Below are 26884 nucleotides of genomic sequence, written 5' to 3' on the forward strand. Positions count from 1 at the left end.
CGTGTGCGGGGCTGAGGGACTCCCGCCCCGCGCCCACCCGTAGGCCTGGGCCACAGGCTGCCCACCGAGCGGCCGGGGGCCTGGCCGCCTGGGGGGGCGGGCCGGGCCGGGGGGTGCTGAGCTGAGCCTGGGGCGCCAGGCCGAGCCGAGGTGGGACGGACCGACGCGGAGAGGAAGGGAAGCTGCATCCCGCGGGCCGCCCCCTCCTGAAGAGAGCCGGGGGAACGGCCACCGGCGCCTCTACCCCGAGCCCACTGCCCCACTAGCCCCCTCCCTAACAATGGGAATGGGGCAGGAGGAGTCGCCCCACTGCGGGAAGGCTGGCGGAGGGGGGGGGCGGAGGTTTGGGACTAGGGTCCAAGGCGGGGGGAGGGGTGAGAACCCGGGCTCTCCCCTTTCTCTTCTCTCGCTGTCTTTGGAGGTGGGAATCTTGGGGGGGGGGGCTCTTAAACCCTCCTGAGATTGGGTCAAGAGTCAAAACTCCTCCCGCCCCCTCCCCCCAATCCGATGAGCGGTAAGGAAAGTGATGGACAAGTGTTCGAAGCCGAAGTGACAAACGCTTAGCAAGAACAAATCCACTCTGCAGGTTTTCAATATTTACATTTTTTTAAAGTGGGGGTACTTTTACTCTTTCTTTTTTTTTTCTTCAGAATTTATGTTTTAAGAGGTGAGTGCTTTATATTTGTCCCTACTCGGGGCAATCCTCCATTTTAAGCGAAGCAGTAACTGGTTAAGCTGGAATTTCATTCAGGCCTAGGTCTTGAACAAGGATCCTGAAGGAGGTCATTTAGTTCATCCTCTTGCCTGCCTACAAACTTAAATTGTTTGGTCTGCTTTTAAAGATATCTAGGAAAGAAGGGTCTTTTATTTTTTTGTACTACTTGGGTGAAGAACAGGTCTTATTTTTCACATAAACCAATGCAGAAACTTAAGTGTAAGAAAATTTAGGACAGTTGGAATCATCAGAGGTTTTTAATTTACTGAATACAATTAAATGTGGCAAGGATCTTTTTTAGGTGGTCAATTAACAAGTCACTTTTTGATAATTATGAAATACTGTAGATAATCATGTTTTCTGTCTGGGATTTTAGTTTTCTAATTCTTTGAATAAGCAGTTTTATATTCTATAATATGTGTTACATATTTATTTCTTGTTTATGTAAAGTGTTTTTCTCACACACATCCACCCACACATTTGCCTTTTCCAAAGGGAATTTTATCTTGCATACTTTTTTTTTTTTTTTTAATATTTTTTAGTTGTAGATAGACACACTACCTTTACTTTATTTATTTTTATGTGATGCTGAGGATCAAACCCAGTGCCTCAAGTGTTAGGCAAGCACTCTACCACTCTACCATCACCTTTTCCGGTTGATGAAAAAAGCTAGAACTTCCAAGTTTTTTCCCAGATAGCTGAAATCAATTCGTGTATTTTATTTTTTTGTCTAAATGAAAATCCTTTCTTTCAGAAACCTTCTTGAAACAATTTTCCTACTTGCTTCTATCTGGTGACTGAGGGAATTACTAAGACTCTTCTCGTTCATTTCTGAGTATTGTCTGAACTATTCCTGACACTATGAATGCTATTTGGATGCCTCTTAAGGTAAGATGTGTTGTTTTTCGTTACCAAGTTTATTTTATTGACTTTTTTAAAATTGAGAAATTCCGATTCTTAGATTTGTACTCTTCAATCCCCTTACCCTTTCCGGTCAAAACCTTAGTATTAGTTTCCTAGGATTTGTAAATTGTTATTGCTCTTGATTATTGGTGTAAAATATTAGTGCAGTTCGAAAATCAACATTTATTATAATGATGTGTTTATCTTTTTAACTTTAAATTATAACAGCCTGCATACTTGTAGAATTCTGTTCCAATCCTGGTAGCATGGATTGGCATTCAGACTTCCAGGTCCACTTTCAAACAGGTACTTTAGAGTCATAGGTACTAGGGTGTGTCCCACTCTTGCAAATCAGTAGCTGATTCATGTGTTACAAAAGATGTGTCATTAACCATTTGTTTACTCTGAAATTTCATGTAGTATATTAGAACACTCTAAGGCCTGCTGGTTTATATGTACAACTCTTTGGAGAGTCCTCCTGTTGTTCCATAGGTGTATGAGATTTTAACATTTATTTTTTGGTACTGGGGATTGAACCTAAGGGTGCTTTACACAGAGCTACATTCCCAACCCTTTTTATTTTTTATTTTGAGACAGGGTCTTGGTAATTTACTGAGCATCTTGCTAAGTTGCTGAGTCTGGCCTTGACTTGCAATCCTTCTGCTTCATCCTCACAAGCCGCTGGGATTACAGGCGTATGCCACCATGCCTGGCTTTTTTTGTTTTTTTTCTTCAACAGGTGGCACTTGTGCCAAATTTCACCTTATAGGGTTAAAACTCATTTGGGCATTGTCAGGTGACCTTTAGATGAAAAAGCTCCTGTTGATGTGGTGGTTCTCCAGACTCTTAGGACACCTTCTGATCTCTTATATACAGATGGCCAAAGAACTCTCCATTAGAACTAAGTAGAGGACATAGCTTATGACATATATAGGGAAGAAGTGGAAGTGGGAGGAGGAAGGACAGAGAAAATGATGGAAGCTCTTTACCAACTTGATCTTCCTTTGAAGTTCGATATTAGTTTAGAAAAGATTGTTTTGTGGTAATCTGATCTGTTTAATTCCAGATAAATGAAATGGTGGATAAATCAGAATAATGCAATCTGTTTAACCTAAATATTTGAACTTGGGGCTGGGGATATGGCTCAGTTGATAGAGTGCTTGCCTTGCATGCATAGGCTCTGGGTTCGATCCCTAGCATCATAGGGGGAAAAATTTTAACTAAATATTTAGACTTGTGAGAAATCTTTAGGTAATAATGTAGATGGGAGTTTTCATCATTTATGGTTTAGCTGCTATTGTTTAATGACTGTTTGTATTAGTATAAAAGAAGCTAAAGTATCACAGTTTTTCCAGCATTTTTCCCTGTAGAATTGGAGGGGTTTGCATGGGGGTTAAACAGGAATTCTTGACTGTAGGAATTCTGACTCCCTAGGAATCAGATGACCTTGTATGGAGCATTTCTACTTTTTTTTTTTTTTTTTTTTGGTAGTGCCTGGGATCAAACCCAGAGTTTCATGAATGGTAGGTAAAAGCTCTGTCACTGAGCTATGCTTCAGCCCTTGTTTCCTCCTCCTCCTCCTCTCTTCTTCTTCTTCTTCCAGGGGTGCTTTACCACTGAGTTACACTCCAGTCCTTATTTTATATTTTTTTTATTTTGAAGTAGGGTCTCATTAAGTTGCTGAGGGTCTTGGTGAGGCTGGCATTGAACTTATGGATCCTCCTGCCTCAGCCTCCCAAAGTTGTTGTTTGCACTTTTTTTTAAAAAATATTTATTCTTAAGTTTTAGGTGGACACAATATCTTTATTTTACATTTATGTGGTGCTGAGGATCGAACCCAGTGCCTAGTGCATGCTAGGTGAGCACTCTACCACTGAACCACATCCCCAGTCCCATTTTTTGCACTTCTTAACAATGCCTCTATGCTCCTAGAAAATGCTCAAGAAGATTGGGATCAGTATATTGGATTTCATGTTATAGTTCCTTGGTTTTAATTAAGGTATTAGATTCAGGGAGGCCTGCTTTTTAACACATCTATCATGTTTCAGGGTTTTACCTCTAAATCTTTGAACTTGGGGTGTTACAATATAGTAACCTCTGAAGTGTACAAAAAGGTCTTTTTTTTTTTTAGTTGTAGTTGGCCACAAAACTTTTATTTTATTTATTTATATGTGGTGCTGAGGATCGAACCCAGGGCCCCGCATGCACTAGGCAAGCGCTCTACCGCTGAGCCACAACCCCAGCCACAAAAGGTCTTTAGCATGGCAGAAATACAGAATGAATGTCAGTATTCCATACAGAGTTACTACCTGTTAACTACTTGAGGATGCAGGGATGTGGCTGTCTTAATTTTATGTTCCCTTTAATTCTTTGATCAGTGGAAAATATCTTCAAACAAAGTTCAAACAAATTTTTTATTTGCTAACATTTTCCTCATGATTTTTATTATTTTAAAAAACTCATAAATTGTAGTGTTTGGGGCTGGAGTTGTGGCTCAGTGGTTAAGTGCATGCATTGCATATGTGAGATATTCGGTTTGATTCTCAGCATCACCTAAAAATAAATAAAAATAAAGATATTGTGTCCATGTATAACTAAAAAAAGTTTAAAAAAAATTGTAGTGTTTGATCTGGGCAGAAAAAAAGCATCATTTTTGGGGAGGAGAGGAGCAAATTACAGTCCTTCGTGTGTGGCCTGGAGCCATCGTCAGTTGTCTCAGGTAGTTCTTAAGGGCTACCAGGTACCTTGTGTGCTGGACTGAACTCTGAGTTGGTAGCTGGAGAGGGAACTTCTTTCTTTTCTTTCATTTTTTTAAAAAAATTTATTTTTTTAGTTGTAGTTGGAAATAATACCTTTATTTCACTTATTTATTCTTATATGATGCTGAGAATTGAACACAGGGTCTCGCATGTGCGAGGCGAGCGCTCTACCGCTGAGACACAACCCCAGCCCCAAAATATAAACTAATTTTTTTGTGTGTGTATGTGGATTGAAACCAGGGCCTTGTGCACGTGAAGCAAGCACTCTACCAACTGAGCTATATCCCCAGTCTTAAGTTATATCCCCAGCTCTCTATTGTTAATATCATTAAAATGTTTCTGGGATGTATTTTCAAATTTGAGCTACTTATTTTTTAAGTAAAAATAAATTATATGTTAATTAAAATGTGTATTTTGAAGCTAAAATATTCATTTTCTGTACTTCATATGCGTTGCTTCTAAGTGTTTTAGAATTAACCCTGTAGTTCTGCCAGGCGTTAAATGTGAGACCTGAGTATGTGCTTGTTGCCATGCTTATAGAAAATAGTGCTTGTGGGGCTGGGCATGTGGCTCAAATGGTAGTGCCCTTGCCTAGCATGCCTGAGGCACTGGGTTTGATTCCCAGCACCAGATTAAAAAAAACAAAATAAATATATTGTGTCCACCTAAAACTAAAAAATAAATATTAAAAAAAAAAGTGCTTGTACTTATCCATCTCAAAAATCAAAGTACCAAAGAAAAAATAACTCCAAACAAAACTCCTCAGTTTAAGGCACTCTTGTTAGTTAGAAGTTCCTATGGAAATTCTTATTTATTCTTTTTTCTCTATATCAGAGATCTGTACCTTTTTAAAACCTGAATATTGCCAGCCATGACTAAGCAATATCAGTGTTTCCATGTCCACTTGTCAGTGTTAGGGGATGGTTGAGATGCAGAGGAAGAGGGAGGATTTGGCAACTGGGAGGAAAGAGCAAAATGAAGACGAGTAGGAGAGAAAAGATAAATGGCTTTTGGTGTGTGGCATGGAGCCACCATCAGTTGTCAGGTAGTTCTTCGGGGCTGCTAGGTGTCTCGTGTACTAGACTGAATTATGATGAAAGCGAGTAAAAAGTATTACAGCATTTGGGCACAGTGGCATATGTCTGTAATCCCAGCAACTGGAGCAGCTGAGGCAGGAGGATGGCAAGTTTGAGGCCAGCATCAGCAACTAGGCAAAGCCCTAAGCAACTTAGAGTGATCCTGTACCAAAATAAATAAAAAAGGCTGGGGATTTGGCTCCAGTGGTAAAGCTTCTCTGGGTTCAGTCCCCAGTACCAAAAACAAAGCAAAACAAAAGTATTAAAACAAGGAAAAGGATAGAATTAAAATGTAATCCAATAATATGAAAAGATCTCCAAGATGTAAATTAAGTGATAATAAAAGCATGATGCAGAATAGTATGTATAATATGTCATCCTTTGTGTTTTATGGGGAAAAAAAGGTCAGGGTGTATAAGTGGTAGGATATGTGCCTAGCATGATGTGTGTGGCCCTGGGTTCCTTTTACAGCACAAAGAAGAAAAGAAGGCAGGCTGGAAGGAAGGAATAAAAAGATAAAAAGAAAAAAAATTTGTTTGATTTATACATGCATTAAAAAAAACTCTAGAGGAGCCAGGTACAGTGGTACACACCTGTACTCTCAGATATTCAGAGGTTGAGGTAGGAGGATTGTAAATTTGAGGTCAGATGGGACAAGTTAATGAGACCCTGTCCCAAAATGAAGTAAAAAAAAAAGAGACTGGGATGAAGGTTGGTGGAGGAGCATTTGCCTGTCATGTGCAAAGCCCTGCATCTGATCCTTAGACTGAAAAAAAGAAAAAGGAAAAACAATTTAGAAGAATACACAAGAAAATGGTGACATTGGTTGCCTGTTAAGTATAGGAATTAGGCAGGTAGAGGAGAGCATGGGAAGAAGACTTCTTTTTTTTTTTTTTTTTAAGAGAGAGAGAATTTTTTAATATTTATGTTTTAATTATTGGTGGACACAACATCTTTGTATGTGGTGCTGAGGATTGAACCTGGCCGCACGCATGCCAGGTGAGCGTGCTACCGCTTGAGCCACATCCCCAGCCCAAGAAGACTTCTTACAATATATCTTTTTATACTTTCTGATATTTATATCAAATTCAAACACTTGAATATAAAATTAAAATCCAGCATCTTAGTCCTCACATTTTTCTTCTCCTGTCTGGAGGTCAGAGAAGTGGTAAGCCATAGCTGAAAGGGCAGACTCTAGTGTACACTGCCTGAAGGGATATATATGTAAAGGGTTCAGTAATCTAATCATGTGCTTTCTTGGAATCTTGAAGAATTTTTTTTTGGGTGGGGGGCGGTAGTGGAGATTGAACTCAGAGGCACTTGATCACTGAGCCATGTTCCCAGCCCTATTTTGTACGTTATTTGAAGACAGGGTCTCACTGAGTTGCTTAGTGCCTGGCTTTTGCTGAGGTTGGCTTTGAACTCAGGATCTTCCTGTCTCAGCCTCCTGAGCTACTGAGGTTATAGGCGTGTGTCACTGTGCCTGGCTGGTATCTTGAAGAATTTTGAATTTATACATGTGTATTTTTAGTAGTGAACTGCAGTGTCAGATATTAAATTTTTTTTATTTACTTTAGTAAAAGTAAGTTTTAGTAATTCCTTATTATTCCCTCAAGTTTGCAGTTAGATATACTGTTATCATTCTTGGCTATATGATTTTAGTGATTTTCTTAATCTCTCTGGGGTTTAGGGTCAGGGTCCTTCTTTGTACTGGAAATAATAATACTTCAGAGGATTTTTGTGTGTATTATATCTGTAAAGGACAAGGGGAAGTGTCTGACTTAGTGAATTACTACTGTTGTTATAATAATTACTATTAATAATAGCTCCTCATACTCTAGTAGTAAGAGTGGTGCTCTGAGCTGGGTGTGATGGCGCATGCCTGTAATTCGAGCAGTTTGGAAGGTTGAGACAGGAGGATCATGAGTTCAAAGACAGCTATCAGCAATGACAAGGCACTTAGCAACTCAGTGAGAACCTGTCTCCAAAAAAAAAAAAAAAAAAAAGTAGGGGGGGTCCTCTGGTTGTGTGATATTGAGCAAATTCATTAACTTTTTAGAGCCTTGGTATCCTTATCTTTGAAAAGAGTATAATTAGGGCTGATGCTGTAGCTCAGTGGTAAAGTGCTTGCCTTACATGTGTGAGTAAGGGAATAGCCACAGTAAGTTTTGGAGGTACAGAGAATATGTAAGTTATGGGTTCAATCCTTAGCACCACTTAAAAATACATAAAGATACTATGTGTTCATTTATAACTAAATAAATATTAATAAAAGACAAAAAAAAAGAAAAGGGTATAATTATAGTACCTCAATCCTAGGTTGGACTTTTATTGATGTAGTGTAGTTAGGCTAGCACGTGGTAGGTGCTCAATAAATATTAATTGCTAATTTTCTTCATGACATCTATTTGCTAGGGCTACCATAACAAAGTGACATAAACTTAATGGTTTAAAGAACAGAAATTTAGGCTGGGTACAGTGGTGCATGCCTGTAATCCCGGCAGTTTGGGAGGCTTAGGCAGGAGGATTCCAAGTTTAAAGCCAGCCTCAGCAATTTAGGAAGGCCCTGAGCAACTTAGTGAGATCCTATTTCCAAATAAAAAACAAAAAGGGCTAATAATAAAAAAAAAAGAAAAAAAGAAATTTATTGTCTCCCAGTTCTTGTTTCTTTTTTTGGCAGGGGTGGGTGGGGGGTAGGGGTAGGTACCTAGGATTGAACCCAGGGGTGCTTAACCACTGAGCCACATCCCCAGCCTTTTTTTTGTGTGTGTGTGTGTTTTATTTAGAGACAGGGTCTCACTGAGTTGCTTAGGGCCTTGCTAAATTGCTCATGCTGGCTTTGAACTCTTGATCCTTCTGCCTCAGCCTCCTAAGCCGTTGAGATTACAGGGGTGCCACAGCACCCAGCTAAGATTTTCTTTTGAAACCCAGAGGGAAGTCCAGTGCAAAATGATATGGTTTTGTCTGTGCATTTTATGGAGAGGAAGAGTTCAGTGCTTTCACATCTGATTTTTATAGTTATCTGGGATTTCTCCAGATAAGTAGGTGTTATGATGTTGGGGTGCCAGTTTTCATTAAGAGACTAGTTCCCATATTCCTTCTCTTCTCTTCTTATTCTGAAGTGAAAGGGTCAATTGAATGACTGGACTATGAGGCAGGGCTACTGGACCAGGCTAGAGAGTGCTCAGAGAGATCTGAGCAGGCTGAGGCAGAGCACCAGTGATGCAGGTTGGGTGTGAAGAGAAGTCAGGTAGCAGGAAAGAGAGCCAGCCTTGGACATTGCTGGCTACTTTGTACCAGAAGAGTAAGGGAATAGCCACAGTAAGTTTTGGAGTTAGAATATGTAAGTTACTTGGTTTAAAGAAATTGGGAAAAAAGCTACCTTTTTTTTTTTTTTTTTTTTCCTTTTTTCTAGGGATTGAACTCAGGGGCACTGAGCAACATCCTAGCCTTTTTTAAAAATTGAGGTAGGGTCTTGCTAAATTGCTGAAATTGGCCTTCAACTGTTTGTGATTCTCTTGCCTTAGCCTCTGGAATAGCTGGGTTAATCTAACCACCATACCTGGGCTGGCTGGTCTTATCATTACCACCATTTCTGCCTATTCTTTCACAGTTTTGTTTTCTTTCTTTCTTTTTTTTTTTTTTTTTTTTTGGTACCAGGGATTGAACTCAGGGGCACTCACCACTGAGCCACACCCCAGCCCTATTTTGTGTTTTATTTAGAGACAGGGTCTCACTTGAGTTGCTAAGTGCCTCACCATTGCTGAGGCTGGCTTTGAATGCAATCCTCCTGTTTCAGCCTCCCAAGGAACTGCTGGGAGCTGCTGGCATTACAGAGCCACTGGGATTACAGGTGTGCATCACCACACCCGGCTCTTTAACAGTTTTCTTTGCAAGCCATCTGCTTTTGTTCTTTAAAGCATCAGTTGGGGCTGGGATTGTGGCTCAGCCGTAGAGCACTCGCCTCGCACAGGTGGGACCCAGGTTCGATCTTCAGCACCACATAAAAATAAAGGCATTATGTTGTGTCCATCTACACCTAAAAAATAAATATTAAAAAAATTATTAACCTTATCTTGACCTCCTCTCCTCTCACCCTATGCAGTTGCTGGGGGACATCTTAGATAGGTCTTTGTCTAACTTGCCGTCCATATGCTGATGATTTGCAATTTTTTTTTTTTTTTCTCCCACTTCTGACTAGCTTTGTGATCTCCAGACATCTCCACTTTGTTGTCCCAGGGGCATTTAGAAATGTCCTTATTATTCACTTCTCCAAGTCCACCTTCTTCCAATCTTCCTATCCCAGTGAGTGATACTGTTACATATCCAATCACTCAAATCAAGGATTCTGGAGGCTTCTAGATTCCTTCTTCTGCCATCATAGTTATCCCTACTTCTCTATTCTGAGTTCAGAATTTCACTATTTTACTTGCATAACTTCAGTCATCTTCTAATCATTTTCTTTAACTGCCTTTAATAAGTTGCTGTCAAAGTGATCTTTGTAAATGCAGGCCTCCTTGTAGCTCTTCTAGTTTTTAAGGTACAGTTCAAATGCTTTAGCCAAGTACTCAGGCCCTTGGTGCAGTTACTCCTATGCTTCCTGTTATTCCTTGCCTTCTGGACCTTCACACAGGCACTTGACTCTGCTTAAAATGGCCTCTGTTCTGGAAGCACTTCCTTACTCCTTTAATAACAGTGGTGGTAATAACAGTAATAAAGAGGCTGACACTTGTGGAATTGTGGTCTCTTGAGTGTGTGCCTGCTCTGCAGTATGCATACCTAGCGCTTCTATTTCACCTTGTCAGGTCTCTAAATTCTTTGAGAGTAAGGACTGGCTTTAATTACTTGCACTTGATGGCACTCAGTAAATGTGTGTTGAATGAATGATCTAAGCACTACATTGAGAACTTGAGGAGAATATCAGTGGAAAAGCTGATTTAGTGGCACCTGTTTTCCAGTCCTGTACTTACCTGTTGGAACAGTAGGATCCAGTCTATGTTGTGAGCAGCTTTGGAATAAGGGTTGCCAAGGTTTACTGTAATTATACTATTTGTGGTGCAGAGGATTGTACCTAGGGCCGGCCTGCATGTTGGGCAAAATGCTGTACACTGAGTTATACCCCTGGCCATATTATTATTTTTTAAAATAATCTTACATTGAATGCTGATATGCAAAGCTGTTTTTGTTATCTTATGTTTGCTTTTGGCCAAAGAGAACCAGTTTGCTAACAACCCAGTGTCACGTATAGGAAATGAATGTTATTTAGGCCTATGATGTACCAATCAGTTGGTGTATTTGGCAGGGATCTGATGATGCTAGAATTCTTCAGGACATGCCAGGTGTGGTGGTGCATGCCTATAATCCCAGGAATTTGGGAGGCTGCGGGAATGTAGCTTAGTGGTATACTATCCTGGGTTCAATTCCCAGTGCCAAAAATAAACAGAATTCTTTGTGACATTAGTTCTTGCGTTTCCACTTCTGTGTCAAATCTCCATTAAGTTTAATTTTAGGTGCACAAAATCTTTTTTTTTTTCCCCCCCACTATGTATAAATAGTGCTTGTAATCAATAGCCCAGAAAATGGGCAAGTTTGTAATGGTAGTCCACTTTCCCTTTATCTGGCTCCTGATCATATTGATTTTTTTGGCCAGCAGGGGGAGCTGAAGTCACTGATATGTGACTTCATCTCAACTGGCTTTCAGTAATTTATCAGCCCAGGAGAAAATAAGAAAAGCTTTACTGGCAACTTGATCAGAGTTTACAAGAAGAAATGAAATACAAATGACTTAAGAAGCATGTGAGAAACATTTTAATTCTGATAAATAAATCAAAATAATACGGGTTAAATGACAAGTATTTTTTACCTATCAAATTGATAGTTGAATTCTGCTTTTGAAAGGTGGTGAGGGGACAGTCTCCAAAATTAGTAGTGGACATATACATTGGCCCCAGTTCTTCTGGAAGACATTTTGAGAGCATATATAATATTTTAATGGTAAAAGCATCCTTTAATTCAATAATTCTACTTCTAGGAATTTGTCCAAAGGGGAAGAATAGAGATACTTAGAAAGACTTGTGAACAAAGATATTCATAAGCACCAGGATTAATGGGAAAATAAATGATGGTTTATTTAATGGTAGATCATTATACAACCAACCATAAAATATTATTTTTTGAAGAATTTTAAATGTTTTATGTTGAATATATGATAAATGAAAAATTCAGGAAGGCTTATATAAGGAATATTTCAAATGTATAAAAGATAAAGAATATGTATATGTTTATATACATATATTTATAATTATGTATTACATACACATACCTAGATAAAAGAATGGAAGGCTGGGGATGTTGCTCAGTGGTAGAGGCACTAGGTTTGATTCAGAGCACCACATATAAATAAATAAATAAAGGTTCATTGACAACTAAAAAAAATAAAGAATAGAAGGAACTATACCAATAATTTAATATTTGCTTTTGGAAAGAGAGAACCAGTTTGCTGACAGCCATTGTCATATGAATCTATCAGCCATTTGTTCTATATAAATTGGCACCAAGGGATAATTTGTGATGAGGTGTTATTAAGATAAAAGAAAAAAAGATTAACCTCAGAAACTTAGGGTTTTACTTCAGACATCACTTCTATTTTGTAGGACTCCAGAATGGATTTATCCATAAATTTATTTAAAACACTTCTTGGAAATCTATCTTTAGATAGATTTGATGAAAACACATTCTATAGATTTATCTGTTACAGAAAAATATACTCTAAATTTTCAAGCTTAAAAGTTTAATATTTTGTATTGAGATTTGGTAGATAAATTATTGTTTATCATACTGATATATATTCTGATTTTTAGCTTTCCTGTTTTCTCAATTGAAGGCGCTTGATTTTATTTTTATTTTTGTGATACTGGGGATTGAACTCGGCCTCATACATGCTAGGTTAGTAGTGCTCTTCCACCCAGCTGCATCCTCACCCCAAGGTGCTTGATTTTTAAATTTAATCTACAGGCCAGGCGGGGTGACACATGCTGTGATTCCAGCAGCTCAGTAGGCTGAGTTAAGAGGATCGAGAGTTCAAAGCCAGCTTCAGCAACTTAGTGAGGCTGTAAGCAACTTAGCAAGACCCTGACTCTAAATAAAACATAAAAAGAGTTGGGGATCTGGATCTGGCTCAGTGGTTAAGTGCCTCTGGGTTCAATCCCTGGTGTCCCCGCCCCCCTCAAAAAAAATAAAAATCTCCAGTGAGACCTCCTTCAACCTCTTTTCCTCTTTTGTCATTTTCTTTGGATTTAAAAAAAAAATTATTTTTATTATTTTTAGTTGTAGATGGATTATTTTGTTTGTTTTTTCTTTTTATGTGGTGCTAAGGATTGAACCCAGTGCTTCACACATGCCAGGCAAGTGCTCTGGTACTGGGCTACAGCCCCAGCCCCTTCTTCTTTGGATCTTTGTCATCATTGTTTTTCCCTTCTGGATTTATTTATAACCTCTCAGAATGATTTTATTTTATTTTATTTATTTATTTTTTTATTTTATTTCATTTTTTATTAAATATTTTTTAAGTTTTAGAATTACATTTTTTAAGAGATTTTTTTAATATTTATTTTTCAGTTTTCGGTGGACACCACATCTTTATTTTATTTTATGTGGTGCTGAGGATCGAACCCAGCGCTCTGCACATGCCAGGCGAGCGCGTTACTGCTTGAGCCACATCCTCAGCCCGAGAATTACATTTTATAAAACTATAAATTGGTAGAAGGATAGGAAAATATATTTAAGTTTTCTCTTTGTTGCTAATATAGTTTGGTCTTTTTTTTGGTTGTAGAACATCACATTGTCTTTAAGGAACATTCTATAATTATTCAAAAATTCCTTCCTGGACTAGAACTCATAAATTATATTTTAAGTATAATTTAAATTTTCATTCTGTAAATGCTTTACTTTTCATTTTTCCATATTATAACATACTTGCCATTTTCCTGCCTACAATAGTTTAGTATCTTCCATCAGTGGGCTCTTAGAAGTAACCCAGAGTTAAGAATCACCTTGTTAGCTCTGATGGTTAGAAAGCTTTAGTTAAAATGTACTTCTCTTTGGAATTTCCACTTTGGGCCCAATTTTGTCTACACAGGAACTGCCTAGAGCAAGTCTAGTTTCTCCTCTGCTGGACAGGCCTTCCTATGTTTAGACAGCTTTCATCCTGTTGAAGTATTCTCTCGGATGAAAATAAATCCGAAGTTTTACAAATGTTTCTCATTTGATGCACTTAGAAATTCTTACCATCTCTCAGTTCCCTTAGTTTTTTGACTCATTGTGGCATTTCGTTAGCAGAAAGTTCATCAGTTTATCTGCAGAATCGAGAATTCTTTGTATCTTTTAATCAGTTTATGAAAATATTAAATACAGCATTTGTAAAACATTTCCTAAGATCAGTCCTTATTTCTTCATTTGAGGAAGTTCCTCAGCATCTATCCATAATTTTCTATGTTTAAATCATGCCTCATTTGTAGTAAATATTCTCAATTCTGTGGTTACTCAGGTTTTAAAAAATGTAGAATTTTATCAAGACTTTCATGAAAGCAAATATAAATCATACTTATTTTTTTTTTCCCCTGTACTGGGAGTTGAACCCAGTGGTGGTCTACCACTGAGCCACATTCCCCAGCCCTTTTTATATTTAGACAGGGTCTTCCTAAATTGCTGAGGCCCAAACTTGTGGTCCTTTTGCCATAGCCTCTGGAGTCCTAGGGATTTTAGGGTGCTTGCCATTGCTCCTGGCTTAGGTGCTTATTTTCTTTTTGGACTGACTGGCATGTGGTTTTCCCTTTTAGAAGCTCTCGTATTACTAATGCTGATTTGCCTTCTGATCCCATCCTTCATTAAAGGCCAGTTTGGTCCATTTGGAGTTGTAGAGACATTGAGTAGATGGGAGTTAACACTGGTGGCATTTAAAATTTTTTTTGTTTTATTTATTTTTTTGGGTACAGGGATTGAACTCAGGGGCACTAAACCACTGAGCCACATCCCCAGCCCTATTTTTGTATTTTATTTAGAGACAGAGTCTCACTGAGTTGCTTAGCGCCTCACTTTTGCTGAGGTTGGCTTTGAACTCGAAATCTTCCTGCCTCAGTCTCTCAAGCCGCTGAGATTACAGGTGTGTGCAACCACTCCTGGCCATTTAAAAATTTTTGTTTAATGTCTGTTTGAGTGCCTAAATATTCCTGAGCATTGAGCAAGGGGCTGGGTAAATGTTGATAAAGGAAACATTTGAATTCTATCCTCTTGGGATTTATAGAAGGTCACTTCTCTCATTTGACTGTCACCTAGGATGTTCTCACCAGCCATTTTATAATTTATACTTAAATGTCTTTAAAACCCAGAGACTTATTTAGGGACTCAAGACTACCTGGCATCTGATATATCAGTTTGGAAGCATCTTGTTTGTTTAATGATGAATTTGGTTCACTATTAGCGATTTACTCACTCACTCAGTCATGGTACTAGGGATTGTACTGTGGTGCTTTACTACTGAGCTATATCCCTAGCTTTTTTTATTTTGAGACAGGGTCTTGCTAAGTTGCTGAGGCTGGTCTCAAACTTTTGATCCTCTAGTGTCAGCCTCCCATGTTACTGCCATTACAGGTATGCTCCACCAAGCTTAGTTTGTAATCTGTATGCTTTAAAAAGAATAATTTAGAAATAGGTTTTCTTCTCTCATATCTTCTACAGTAAATATTGAAGCAAATAAAATTGTTTATTAGCTATTTTGCTTTGATTACTGTTAATACTCTATTTATCAAATGACCCATCCAGTCTTTGATATCTAGCTTTTATATATTTAAACAATCTCCTAGTAGCTTTGCATTTACTTGTAAGGTTTTAATTGTTCTACCTACATAGATCTTTCTGCTCCTATACTTTGTGGTCTTTCATTGCTTTCAATCATTTATGTTGTACTACTTTGAAAAAACTTGTTTTTCTTCCTCCTCTTTCCCTTTACCATGCTGCTTAACAATTTGAAATTTTTAATTGAGCACCTAATTTTATATTTTGTGGTACTAGGGATCAAATCCAGGGTCTTACATGTGCTAGGCAAGTGCTGTACCACTAAGCTGTATCCCCAGTCCTTTTTATTTTTTTATATATTTATTTTTTAGTTGTAGTTGGGCACAATACTTTATTTTGTTTATTTTTATGTGGTGCTGAGGATTGAACCCAGGGCCTAGCACATGCTAGGCGAGCATTCTACCACGGAGCCACAACCCCAATCCTTACTTTTTTATTTTTGTTAAATATATTTTTAGTTGTCAGTGGACCTTTACTTTTGTTTATTTATATGCAGTGCTGAGAATCAAACCCAGTGCCTCACACTTGCTAGGCAAGCGCTCTACCATTGAGTCACAACCCCAGCCCCCACCCCTGCCCTTTTGAAAATTGTATTTTTTTAAATTACATTTTTTAGTTGTAGATAAATTCAGTACCTTTATTTTATTTATTTTTATGTGGTGCTGAGGATTGACCCCAGTTCATCACACGTTAGGCAAGCATTCTACCACTGAGCTACAACTGCAATCCCTTAAAATCTTAATTTGAGATAAATAAATTGCCCAGGTTGGCCCTGAACTTATGATCTTTCTTCCCCGATTTCCTGAGTATCTGGGTTTATTAGGCATGTGCCACTGATGCCTTGCTGGGCTCTTGACTTTTATGATCTCTTGCCTTCAGTGAAAAAAAAAAAAAATTTTTTTTTTTTTTTTGAACTGGGGATTGAACCCAGAGATGTCTTGTTACTGAGCTCTACATCCCAAGCTCTTTTTATTTTTTATTTTGAGACAGAGTCTCATTAAGTTGTCTAGGACTCAGCTAAGTTGTTGAGGCTAGCTTGGAATTTGCCATCTTCCTGCCTCAGTCCCTGGGATTATAGGCATGTGCCACGGCACCTGACTCAGTAAAATGTTTTAAAGTCTATTTCTACACTTTATGTTGCATCTTTTCCTTTAAGTGAAATTTTAATTTTATATGATGAAATTCTAGATTTTAAAAAATTGGGTAGCTGGGCTGGGGTTATAGCTCAGTGGTGCAGCGCTTGCCTAGCATGTGTGAGGCCCTGAGTTGGTTCCTCAGCACCACATAAACATAAATAAATAAAGGTATTGTGTCCATCTACAACTGAAAAAAATATTTAAAACAAAAATTGTGTAGCCATACATTTTAATTTTCAACTACGGAATACTAGTTAAATGTTTTTATCTCTATTACAAGTGGGTCTTCTATGTCAATTTCTAATTATAATTTAGAATAAAATCTGTTATATATATGTGTGTATATATTACATATATTTATCTTAGGCTCTAATATTTTTGAGAAAGAATTTATTTTATAGTTTAAAATTTTACATATTTCCTTCCAAAAGAAGCTTTGTGTTGTTAAATGTGTGTTGAACCCTACTTTATTATATTATTATTATTACTACTACTACTACTACTACTACTACTACTGTATTTTTCAGGCTTCTGGATCATTGAGCTTTCAAGTTAAAAGAAACCTTGCTTTAAGTTGATTAAGCTCTTTTGTTTTATACTTGTAGAAATTGAGAGCAGTGAAGGCATTTGTCTGAAGTCATACCTTTACTTTAGTTGTAGACCTGAACCTAGACTGTTAGTCCAATGTTAATTATCTTAGTCCACTGATTACTATGGGATAGATGTGTGCTCATCACATTTACATTAGATTGTATGCAACAAAAAAGTTGTTGATTTACAGAGGAAAAAAAATAAAATGATCAGTCTGCTTTGAAAGTAAGTTGTTTGATCAGCATATTTTCTGTTGTTCAGCACATAACTCTCCTCAGAAGCTCATATTGTGGATCAGGACATCTTCTTTATATGCTGGGTAGTGCTGGCAATGCCAATGCCAAATTCTTTCTTTTTGAACTACCTTTTTTTTTTTTTTTTTTTTTAATAGAAGGCTTGCCAACAATCTGTTACAATATTCTTCAGGCAGAGTATTATACTGTTAACTTTTTTTAAAGCTTTTAAATAATACATTCCAGTCCTAAGTCCCTGATGATAACCCTCCCAGTAATAGGATTTTGTGTTCCTTAAACTATTCATTTACTGATGTCTTAAATTTAGTCATTCCTTTAAATGTCTGATTTTATCGGTGACATGTTGGGTCTTCCTCATTTCATTCTCTTTTTTGTTGTTGTTGTTGTTTTGGTAGTGGGGATTAAACCCAGGGGATTGAACCACAGAGCCACATCCCCAACCCTTTTTATATTTTAAGACAGGGTCTTGTTAAGTTGCTGAGACTGGCCGTGAATTTGAGATCCTCCTGCCTCAGCCTCTCTTGGAGTCCCTGAGATTAAGGCATATATGCTTCTGTGCCCAACCTTGTTTCCTTCTCACAGAGATTAATTTAGAGTAACTTGAGTTTGAAGGAAACACAAGTTTCACTTATATATGATGTTGGCAATGAGTTTGCAAACCTAACATGAAGGCAGATTAGTACTCTGAGGTAACTTTTCAAGGGGAAATAAATTGCAGAAGTGTGGCTTACCTTCAAGTTGTTCATCTTTTTTTATGCAAAATGAAATTGTATAGAAACTAAGTGCTATTTTGGCATTCTCTCTCTCTCTCTCTCTCTCTCTCTCTCTCTCTCTCTCTTTCTTTCCTTTATTTATAAGAAACAGAACTGAACTGACAAGAAAGGTACTTGAAAACCACTTGGTTTTTAAAATGTATTTATTCATTTTTATGTGGTTCTGGTGATTGAACCCAGGGCCTCACATGTGCAAGGCAAGCGCTCTACCACTGAGCGAGCTACAGCCTCAGCACCCTTTATCTTTCTTAATAGTCTTATTGAAATACATTTTCCTTATCAAAATTAACCCATTTATGATGTACAAATAAGTGAATTTTTAGTATACTCCCCTCTTCCCAAAGAAACTCTGTTAACAGTCAATCTTTATTATCATTTCTCTCCTCTCCTCAGACCCTGGCAACCATTAATTTTCTTTTGGTCTCTATGGAAATATCTGGGCTGGACATGTCACATCATATAACATATGGTCTTTTTAAAAAACATTTTTTAGTTATACATGGACACAATATCTTTATTTTGTTTATTTTATGTGGTGCTGAGGATCGAGCCCAGTGTGCTCTACTGCTGAGCCATATCCCAGCCCTAACATATGGTCTTTCATGACTGACTTCTTTGACTAAATATTTAAAACAAACAAACAAACAAAAACCTAAGGATTGAACCTAGGGCCTTGCCCAAGTGCTTGGCAAGTGCTTTATGACTTTAGTTTCATCCTCAGCCCTTTTTAAATCTTATTTTGAGATAGGACCTCACTAAATTGTCCAGGTGGCTATGAATTTGTTATCCTCTTGCCTTGGGCTCCTCCTCCAGAGTAGCTGGGATTATAGGCATGCATATCACACTGGTGAGTTACCTTGCTTTTAAGGTTTATTCATGTTATAGCATATACCAATACTTTATTCTTTTTTTTAAAAATATTTATTTATTTATTTATTTTTAGTTTTCGGCAGACACAACATCTTTGTTTGTATGTAGTGCTGAGGATCGAACCCGGGCCGCACACATGCCAGGCGAGCGTGCTATCACTTAAGCAACATCCCCAGCCCTAATACTTTATTCTTTTATGGCTGAATAATATTCCATTTTATAGAGAAGCCACATTTTTGTTATAATCAATTGATGGACATTTGAGTTGTTTACATCTTTTGGTTATTATGAATAATGTTATTATAAATATGATTAAATTTGTTTGGATACCTGTTTTCAAAATATACCTACAAATAGCTTTGAATTGTGTTTTGAAATCATTTGGAAATATGAATCTTCCAACTTGGCTTCTTTTCAAGATTTTTTGAGTATTATGGGATTGCATTGGATGTATAGGTCAGTGTTGGGAGATTATTGCCATTTCAGCAATGCTGTATCTTCTGATCATGAGCATGGTATGTCTTCTCATTTAATTAGGACTTCTTTAACTTTTTTTTTTTTTGGTAATTTTTATAGATTTCATAGTATAGGTTTTCACTTCCTTTTATTTCTAAACATTTTATTCCTTTTGATGCTATTTGGAATTATTTTAAGTTTCATTTTTACATTGCTTATTGCTAGTGTGTAGAAGTACCATTTTTATTTATATATTGCTTTGGTATCCTGTAATCTTGTTGAACTTAATAGCTCTAATAATTTTTGGGCTCCTTAAGATTTTCTATATACAAGATTATGCCATCTGCAAACAGAAATTAATTTCTTCCTTTCTAATCTGAATTCTTTGTATTTCTTTTTCTTGGCAATTTGCTGTTTATAACATCTTGTACAATGTTGAATAGAAGTAGGGAGAGTGGATCTATTTGTTTTGTTCTTGATTTTTTTTAAAATATTTTTTTAGTTATTGATGGTCCTTTATTTTATTTGCTTACAAGTTGTTTTAAGAATTGAATCCAGTGCTTCATACATGATAGGCAAGCGCTCTGACACTGAGCCACAACCCCAACCCTTGTTCTGATTTTTTTTGGCAGGGGAACCAGGGATTGAATTCAGGGGCACTCTCAACCACTGAGCCACATCCCCAGCCCTATTTTATATTTTATTTAGAGACAGGGTCTCACTGAGTTGCTTGGTGCCTTGTTGTTGCTGAGACTGGTTTTGAACTGAGATCCTCCTCTTTTAGCCTCCTGAGTCACTGGGATTACAGGAATGCACCACTACACCCGGCTTTGTTCTTGATCTTAATGGAGAAAATGCATCTGCCTAAGCATGATTTACTTATTTATTGGTACTGGGGATTGAACCCAGGGTTGCTTAACCACTGAGCTACATCCCTAAGACTTTTTATTTTTTAAGATTTTGAGTCAGGGTCTTGCTAAGTTGCTCAGGGCCTTGCTAAATTGCTGAGGCTGGCTTTAAACTTGCAATCCTCTTGCCTCAGCCTCTATAGAGTTGCTGGGATTACAGGTGTGCCCCCCCTGTACCTGGCTCCAAATGTTATTTTTGCTGTGGGTTTTTCCCAAACCATTTATTAGGTTGAGAAAGTTTCTTTCAATTCCTAGTTTGTTGAGTGTTTTTATTATAAAAATGTGATCCTTTTTTATATGTTTCTAGATTCATTTTGCTTTATTTAGGATTTTTATATCTATATTCATAAGGAATATTGTTCTGTAGATTTTTTGTTTTTTGAACTGGGGATTGAACCTAGGGTTGCTTTACCACTGAGCTACATCCCTAGTCCTTTTTATTTTCATGTTTTTTTTTTTTTTTTTTGTGCTGGGGATTAAACTCAGGTACTTGTGCATGCAAGGCAAGTACTCTACCAACTGTTCTATATCCCCAATCCCTTTTTATTTTTTGAGATGGTTTTGCTAAATTGCTGAGGCTGGTCTCCAACTTGCAGTCTTCCTGACTCAGCCTTCTAAATTGCTGGGATTACAGTTGTGTGCCACCATGGCTGGCTGGCCTGTAATTTTCTTGTGATGTTTTTGTCTGATTTTGGTATTAGAGTAATAATGGAGTGATAATGGTCTTATTAAATGAATTACAGTGTGCTTGGATTTATTCTGAAATAATTCCTTGAACATTCATTTAGCAATTGTAAATAATTGCCTAATTACTCAATGAAGATAATACTTAAAAGTATAACTATTTTTTTTTTTAAATCTATTATTGTTGTAGTAAAAAAACCCCCCCCAAAACCCTAGAAGTGTCTCTCAGCAATATTTCTGGGATGACTTAGCCGGGCATGGTGGTGCACACCTGTAATCCTAGTGGCAGGGGAGGCAGAGACAGGAGGATCACCAAGTTCAAAGCCAGCCTCCGCAAAAGTGAGGTGCTAAGTAACTCAAGTAAGACCGTCTCTAAATAAAATATAAATAGGACTCAGTGGTTGAGTGCCCCTGAGTTCAATCCCCGGTACCAAAAAAGAAAAAAAGAAAAATAAAGAAAAGGAGTCAGAAGTCAGTGGAATTTCAAATATAATATGCTTAACTAAAATTTTGCTGGTTTGCTAATTGTTCTGGTCACTTCTTAGCTTGGAATATTTAGCCATTTAAAATATCAATGAGGGGCTGGGATTGTGGCTTAGTGGTAGAGCACTTGCCTAGCATGTGTGAGGCACTGGGTTCGATTCTTAGCACCACATATAAAGAAATAAAAATAAAGGGTCTGTCAACAACTATTTTTTTTTTTAAATCAATGAATAGAAGCCTGTTTTTTTATTAACTACCATATAGCTTGTAATGTTGACTAAGGACTTGTTTTTTCCAGAGGTATTATAGTGTTTAGTCATCAGTAGGCACATAATTAAATGTTTATGGATGAATGGGAATTAATGTAAGGCATTTAAGGATATGTCCAGTTTTTTGAAAATGAAAGGAGGGTTGGGACTGTAGCTCAATAATAGAGTACAAACTTAGCATGCTTGAAGCCCCTGGGGTTTAACTAAACCCCAGCATGCGTTTGTGTTATGTGTGAGTGCGTGCATGCGCTAATTAATTTGACAGATTTTGTTAAATTTGTGTCTAAATGTGATTATGGGAATAAATTTGGAATATAGTTGAAAATACTGAATATTAGATTCAGTAATTTTTGTCTAATTCAGAAATGAAAAAAGATTGCTGTTGAGGAAATTATATATGATTTCTTAGTGAATGAATGACAGAGATAAGATAGCAGGGACTTTAGCATTTTGTGAATTCCAGTCATGTTCTCAGTAGCTTATGGTATCTTTGATAATGTACTCAAGATAATTTATATTAGAGATGTTTTTAGGTTTCATCATCTGCACAAAGGGATTCTGTCCAGGAGATTTTGTCCATGTGTACCTATCTATAAATGTCTCGACTAGAGTTCTTGTAACTTCTACTTTCAAATACTACCAGAGTCTGGGGTTGTTTGGAGCAGGTTTGTTTGTTCACAGCAGGACATGTCCCTGAAGATTCCTTTTCTTAAATATTTTTTTAGTTGTATATGGACACAATAGCTTTTTCTTATTTATTTATTTTTATGTGGTGCTGAGGATTGAACCCTCGCACATGCAAGGCATGTGTTCTGCCACTGAACTACAGGCCTCAACCCAGAAGATTCGTTTTTCTGTCTTGAAATAAATTAGAATTTTGCATCATATTCTGTAATATTTGTGTTTATTTTAACAAAAGTATGTTTAATTTTGCTACAACATTTGATTAAATTGACACTCCAGTAAGTTTTTTCCTGTCTTTTTCAGTGGCTTTAGTTACTCCTCCTTCCATAGCTGAATATTCCTGTGCATACATAGAATCCAATTCTAGAATCCAGGAAATTAGTGGGTTAAAAAGAAGTTTTCTGTTCCAAGAATGATAAGCCTCTCCTTTGAAGTGAACCAGGTGTGGTATTTTTCAAAATCCCTAGGTTTGCTATGCTGTCGAAGCAAAGATTTACAAGTTTCATTGTAATTTTGGAATTAGCAACTGACTTAAAAATTTTTTTAATGTCTTTTGTCTTGTATATCTGTTGCCTTCTGTTTTCTCTGAGTATGTTTTCTAATTCCTGACTCTTTTATCAGGCCCTCCTCTACTTGGTCTCTCAAAGCTGCCTTGAAGTTCTATACTTAGCTTTAAGTTTTAGTTGGATGAGAAGGCAGGTAGTTTCTTGGTAAATTTTGGGCAAATTCTGACATTCACTTTTATTTTTTGATAGTGTTTAGGTCTTAGGCAGATTGCTTCAATTGACATTGCCTTATGTGCACAATCAGTATGTCTAGTAGAGCACTCCTAATACGTTTGGTTAATAAACAACTTCTTTCTTTTGTACTGGGGATTGAACCCAGAGGGATTTAACCAGTGAGCCACATTGGCAACCCTTTTTGCTATTTTTTATTTTGAGACAGGGTCTCACTGAGTTTCTTAGGGCCTAAATTACCGAATGTGGCTTTAAATTCCTGATCTTCCTGCCTTAGCCTCCTGAGCTGCTGGGATTACAGGTGTGTCCCACCAATAAACTGCTTTGGTTAAGTACGTTTCCTAGTTATTTGAGAATTTTAAAGTATTCTAATCTAAAATTCAAAACTTTGGGATTAATTAAAATTCACCTTAATAAAATTCCTTGTGAGAGAATTTACCAAAACATTCATAGAAAGTCCTGGATAAGATGTATGCGCTAGAAGTAGTGCTGGTGTCATTACTTTGAAATTTGGGATTGCAGAAAAGAAAACCAACAAATTGGATAATTGATTTTTTTTTTTTTTTTTTTTTTTTTTTTTTAATACTGGGGATTGAACTCATTGAGCCACAGCCACATCCCAGCCCTATTTTTTGTGTTTTATTTAGAGACAAGGTCTCACTGAGTTACTTAGCGCCTTGGCATTGCTGAGGCTGGCTTTGAACTCTTGATCCTCTTGTCTCACCCTCCTGAGCCTCTGGGATTATAGGCGTGTGCCACTGCGCCTGGTTAGACATTAGATTTTAATGATAGTCTAAGATGAGAAAACCTGATTTGTGTTTCTTTAAGCAATACAATGTATTCAGGTGTTTTTTTTTTTTTTCTTTCTTTCTTTCTTTTTTTTTTTTTTGTGTGTGTGTGTGTTTGAGATATGATCTCTGATAAATGGCTACAGGCTGGCCTGGAACTTCTCATTCTCCTGCCTCAGCACCCATAGTCACTGGGATTACAGGTGTACACTACCATGCCCAACTTGATCTTCTGAATTATCCCCAAGTAAATTATTTTTATATTTAGGAGTGTTTTTAAAAAATATTACTTATTGTTCTTATTGTTAACATAATGAAATCATGAGACTCACTAAGAATTAATTTTTCTTCTTGATGAGTTATTGGATCACTTCTATGGTGAGATGGTAAGATATAGTATCTTTTTTTTCTCTTTTCCTTTTTTTGTGGTACTGCGGATTGAACCCAAGGGTTCTTTTTTTTTTTTTAAAGAGAGAGGGGGGAGAGAGAGAGAGAGAATTTTAATATTTATTTTTTAGTTATTGGCGGACACAACATCTTTGTTTGTATGTGGTGCTGAGGATCGAACCTGGGCCACACGCATGCCAGGCGAGCGCGCTACCGCTTGAGCCACATCCCCAGCCCCCAAGGGTTCTTTACCCTTGAGCTACATTCATCCCTAGCCCCTTTTGGTCTTGCTAAATTGCTGAAGCTGACCTTGAATTTGGGATCCTTCTGCCTCAGCCTCCCAAACCACTGGGATTATGGGTATGCACTACCACCCCTGGCAGGCAGTATCTTTATGTAAAATCTGGAGCTTGTATCACTAGTATGAGAAATAAAATTATCTTGATTTTAGATGGGACATATAAAAGGAGTGCTGTATATTCTTATAATAAGCCAACATTTGTAACTTTCCCCAAATGCCTTAAATTGCTTAATATTACTGCAGGTTTTCGTTTAATGAAAAAAATCTGGATTTGGACCTTTGTAGTCATTGTAATCAGTATGACCATTTTCTTTTAGTTGAATTTGGTTGGTTCTTGATACTTGTGAAACTGGAAGATAAGTAATATTGTTCAAGTTTGTCATGTTTCACTTCTTATTCACTAAGCTAGTAGAATGTTCCTATTGGGAGGCAGGTAATACATTGGGAAATGTGAAAATTGGAGATTGAAACCCTGATCCCAGTGTGTCCTTCAGCTTTGAGGCTGTGGAGAGTTTCTAAATGGCTTTATTGGCCTCATTTTTACACTAATACAATGTGGAGCTTGAAATAGATGGCCTTCATATATTTTTGACATCTCAACTTCTTTGACTTAGATTTCTTAACTTTTTTTTAATGGCTTAAAATTGTCTTTTTTTTTTGCTGTGAACAACACCATGAAATATTTTATAAGGATTCATCCTGAATAATTTCTAAGAGCTTATACACAACATTAATCAGCAGTGTATTTCCTTGTACCGCAAAGGGCAGATATCCTACTAACACAGGATGCATCTTTGAATTGAAAACTGGCTTATGCTTAGACAGCTGATAACGTAAGTCCTGCCAAAATATAGGTCATTTAAGAAATTACTATGTTGTGAAAATATTCAGTAGTTGACCCAGAAGCACTGGTCACATTATGTGTGTATCAACATTCACGTGAAGAGGCATATCAAAGGATGATGGGACCATCAATTTAATGCTCAAAAAGTATTCTTTAAATCATAGTGGTGTCTGTCAAAGTGGCTGGCCATAAAAACTCCATCACCACATTCATCTGAAGGGCACTCACCGCAAAGGTGACAAATTTTGCCATTTTCATCTACCTTATAATATTTCAGGACAGCCAACTTACCCTCCTTTCTCTTATGCTTTTTCTTCTTGGGAGTGGTGTTAAGATGACGACTTCTTTTTCTTAGCACTACCACAAAGCCTCAGCACAAGATGAAGGGTGGACTCCTTCTGAATGTTGTAGTTAGACAAAGTACATACGACTGATCAGGAGGAATTCCTTCCTTATCCTGGATCTTGGCTTTTATATTTTCTATAGTATCTGAGGGTTCAACTTTGAGCTAATAGTCTTCCCCATAAGATTTTTTATGAAAATCTGCATCTTGGCGGCAGTCCCACCGCAGATGGTGGATCCGAAAGCACATTTCTTAACTTTAAAAAAAAAAAAATTATTTATTTTTTTAGTTGTAGTTGGACACAATAATTTTATTTTATTAATTTATTTTTATGTGGTGCTGAGGATCAAACCTAGGATCTCGCAAGTACTAGGCAAGCGCTCTACTGCTGAGCCTCAACCCCAGCCCAAATTTCTTAACTTTTGCTAGGCATTGTGGCACCTGCCTGTAATCCCAGTGATTTGGGAGGCTGAGGCAGGAGAATCGGAAGTTCAAATCAGCCTCACCAGTTTATCCAGGCCCTAAGCAATTTAGTGAGACTCTTGTCTCAAAATAAAAAAAGCTCAATGGTTAAACTGTTCTGGGTTCAATCCCTAGTACCAAAAGTTAAAAAATAAATTTATTAATTTTGGTTCATTGTTTTTTTCTTTTTTGAATTACGAATTGAACTCAGGGGTGCTTAATGACTGAGCCATATCCACACCCAGCATTTTTTTTTTTTTTTTTTTTTTTAAGAGACAGGGGTTTACTGAGTTGCTTAGAGCATCCCTAAGTTGCTGAAGCTGGCTTTGCATTTGCAATCCTCCTGCCTCAGCCTCCAGACCTGCTGAGGTTATAGGCATGCGCCACCATGCCCAGCCTTGGTTCAGTTTATTCTGGTTTTTCTATTTAAAACTTAGCTAGTTAAATATGAACCTGAAAACATTTATCAATTTAATGATTTTGCTTAAAGGTACAATTTTAACATGGTTTTTGGTTTTTAAATAGATAGATGTGTTTGTTCATTTATGTTGTATCTGGAAAAGGGTTTTAAGGTTAATAGATATTTGTTGAATTGAATGCATTTAAAAT

The 26884-nt window shown here is 37.2% G+C and overlaps 1 protein-coding gene across 4 annotated transcripts in view; it reads left to right on the plus strand.

Annotated features, from left to right (window-relative positions):
- The first annotated feature begins 479 nt into the window (after positions 1-479).
- The window catches only part of Kansl1 (KAT8 regulatory NSL complex subunit 1), a 187576-nt gene continuing 161171 nt past the window's right edge, over positions 480-26884 (plus strand). For 3 of the 4 annotated variants that reach the window (XM_076870010.2, XM_076870013.2, XM_076870014.2), the window contains exons 1-2: positions 480-667; positions 1470-1603. The gene's annotated coding sequence lies outside the window, so the exon portion shown is untranslated. The remainder of the gene's footprint in view (positions 668-1469; positions 1604-26884) is intronic. The other variant, XM_076870011.2, reaches the window with a different exon arrangement.

The sequence above is a fragment of the Callospermophilus lateralis genome, chromosome 11 (assembly GCF_048772815.1).
Source record: "Callospermophilus lateralis isolate mCalLat2 chromosome 11, mCalLat2.hap1, whole genome shotgun sequence".
Classification (NCBI taxonomy): Eukaryota; Metazoa; Chordata; class Mammalia; order Rodentia; family Sciuridae; genus Callospermophilus; species Callospermophilus lateralis.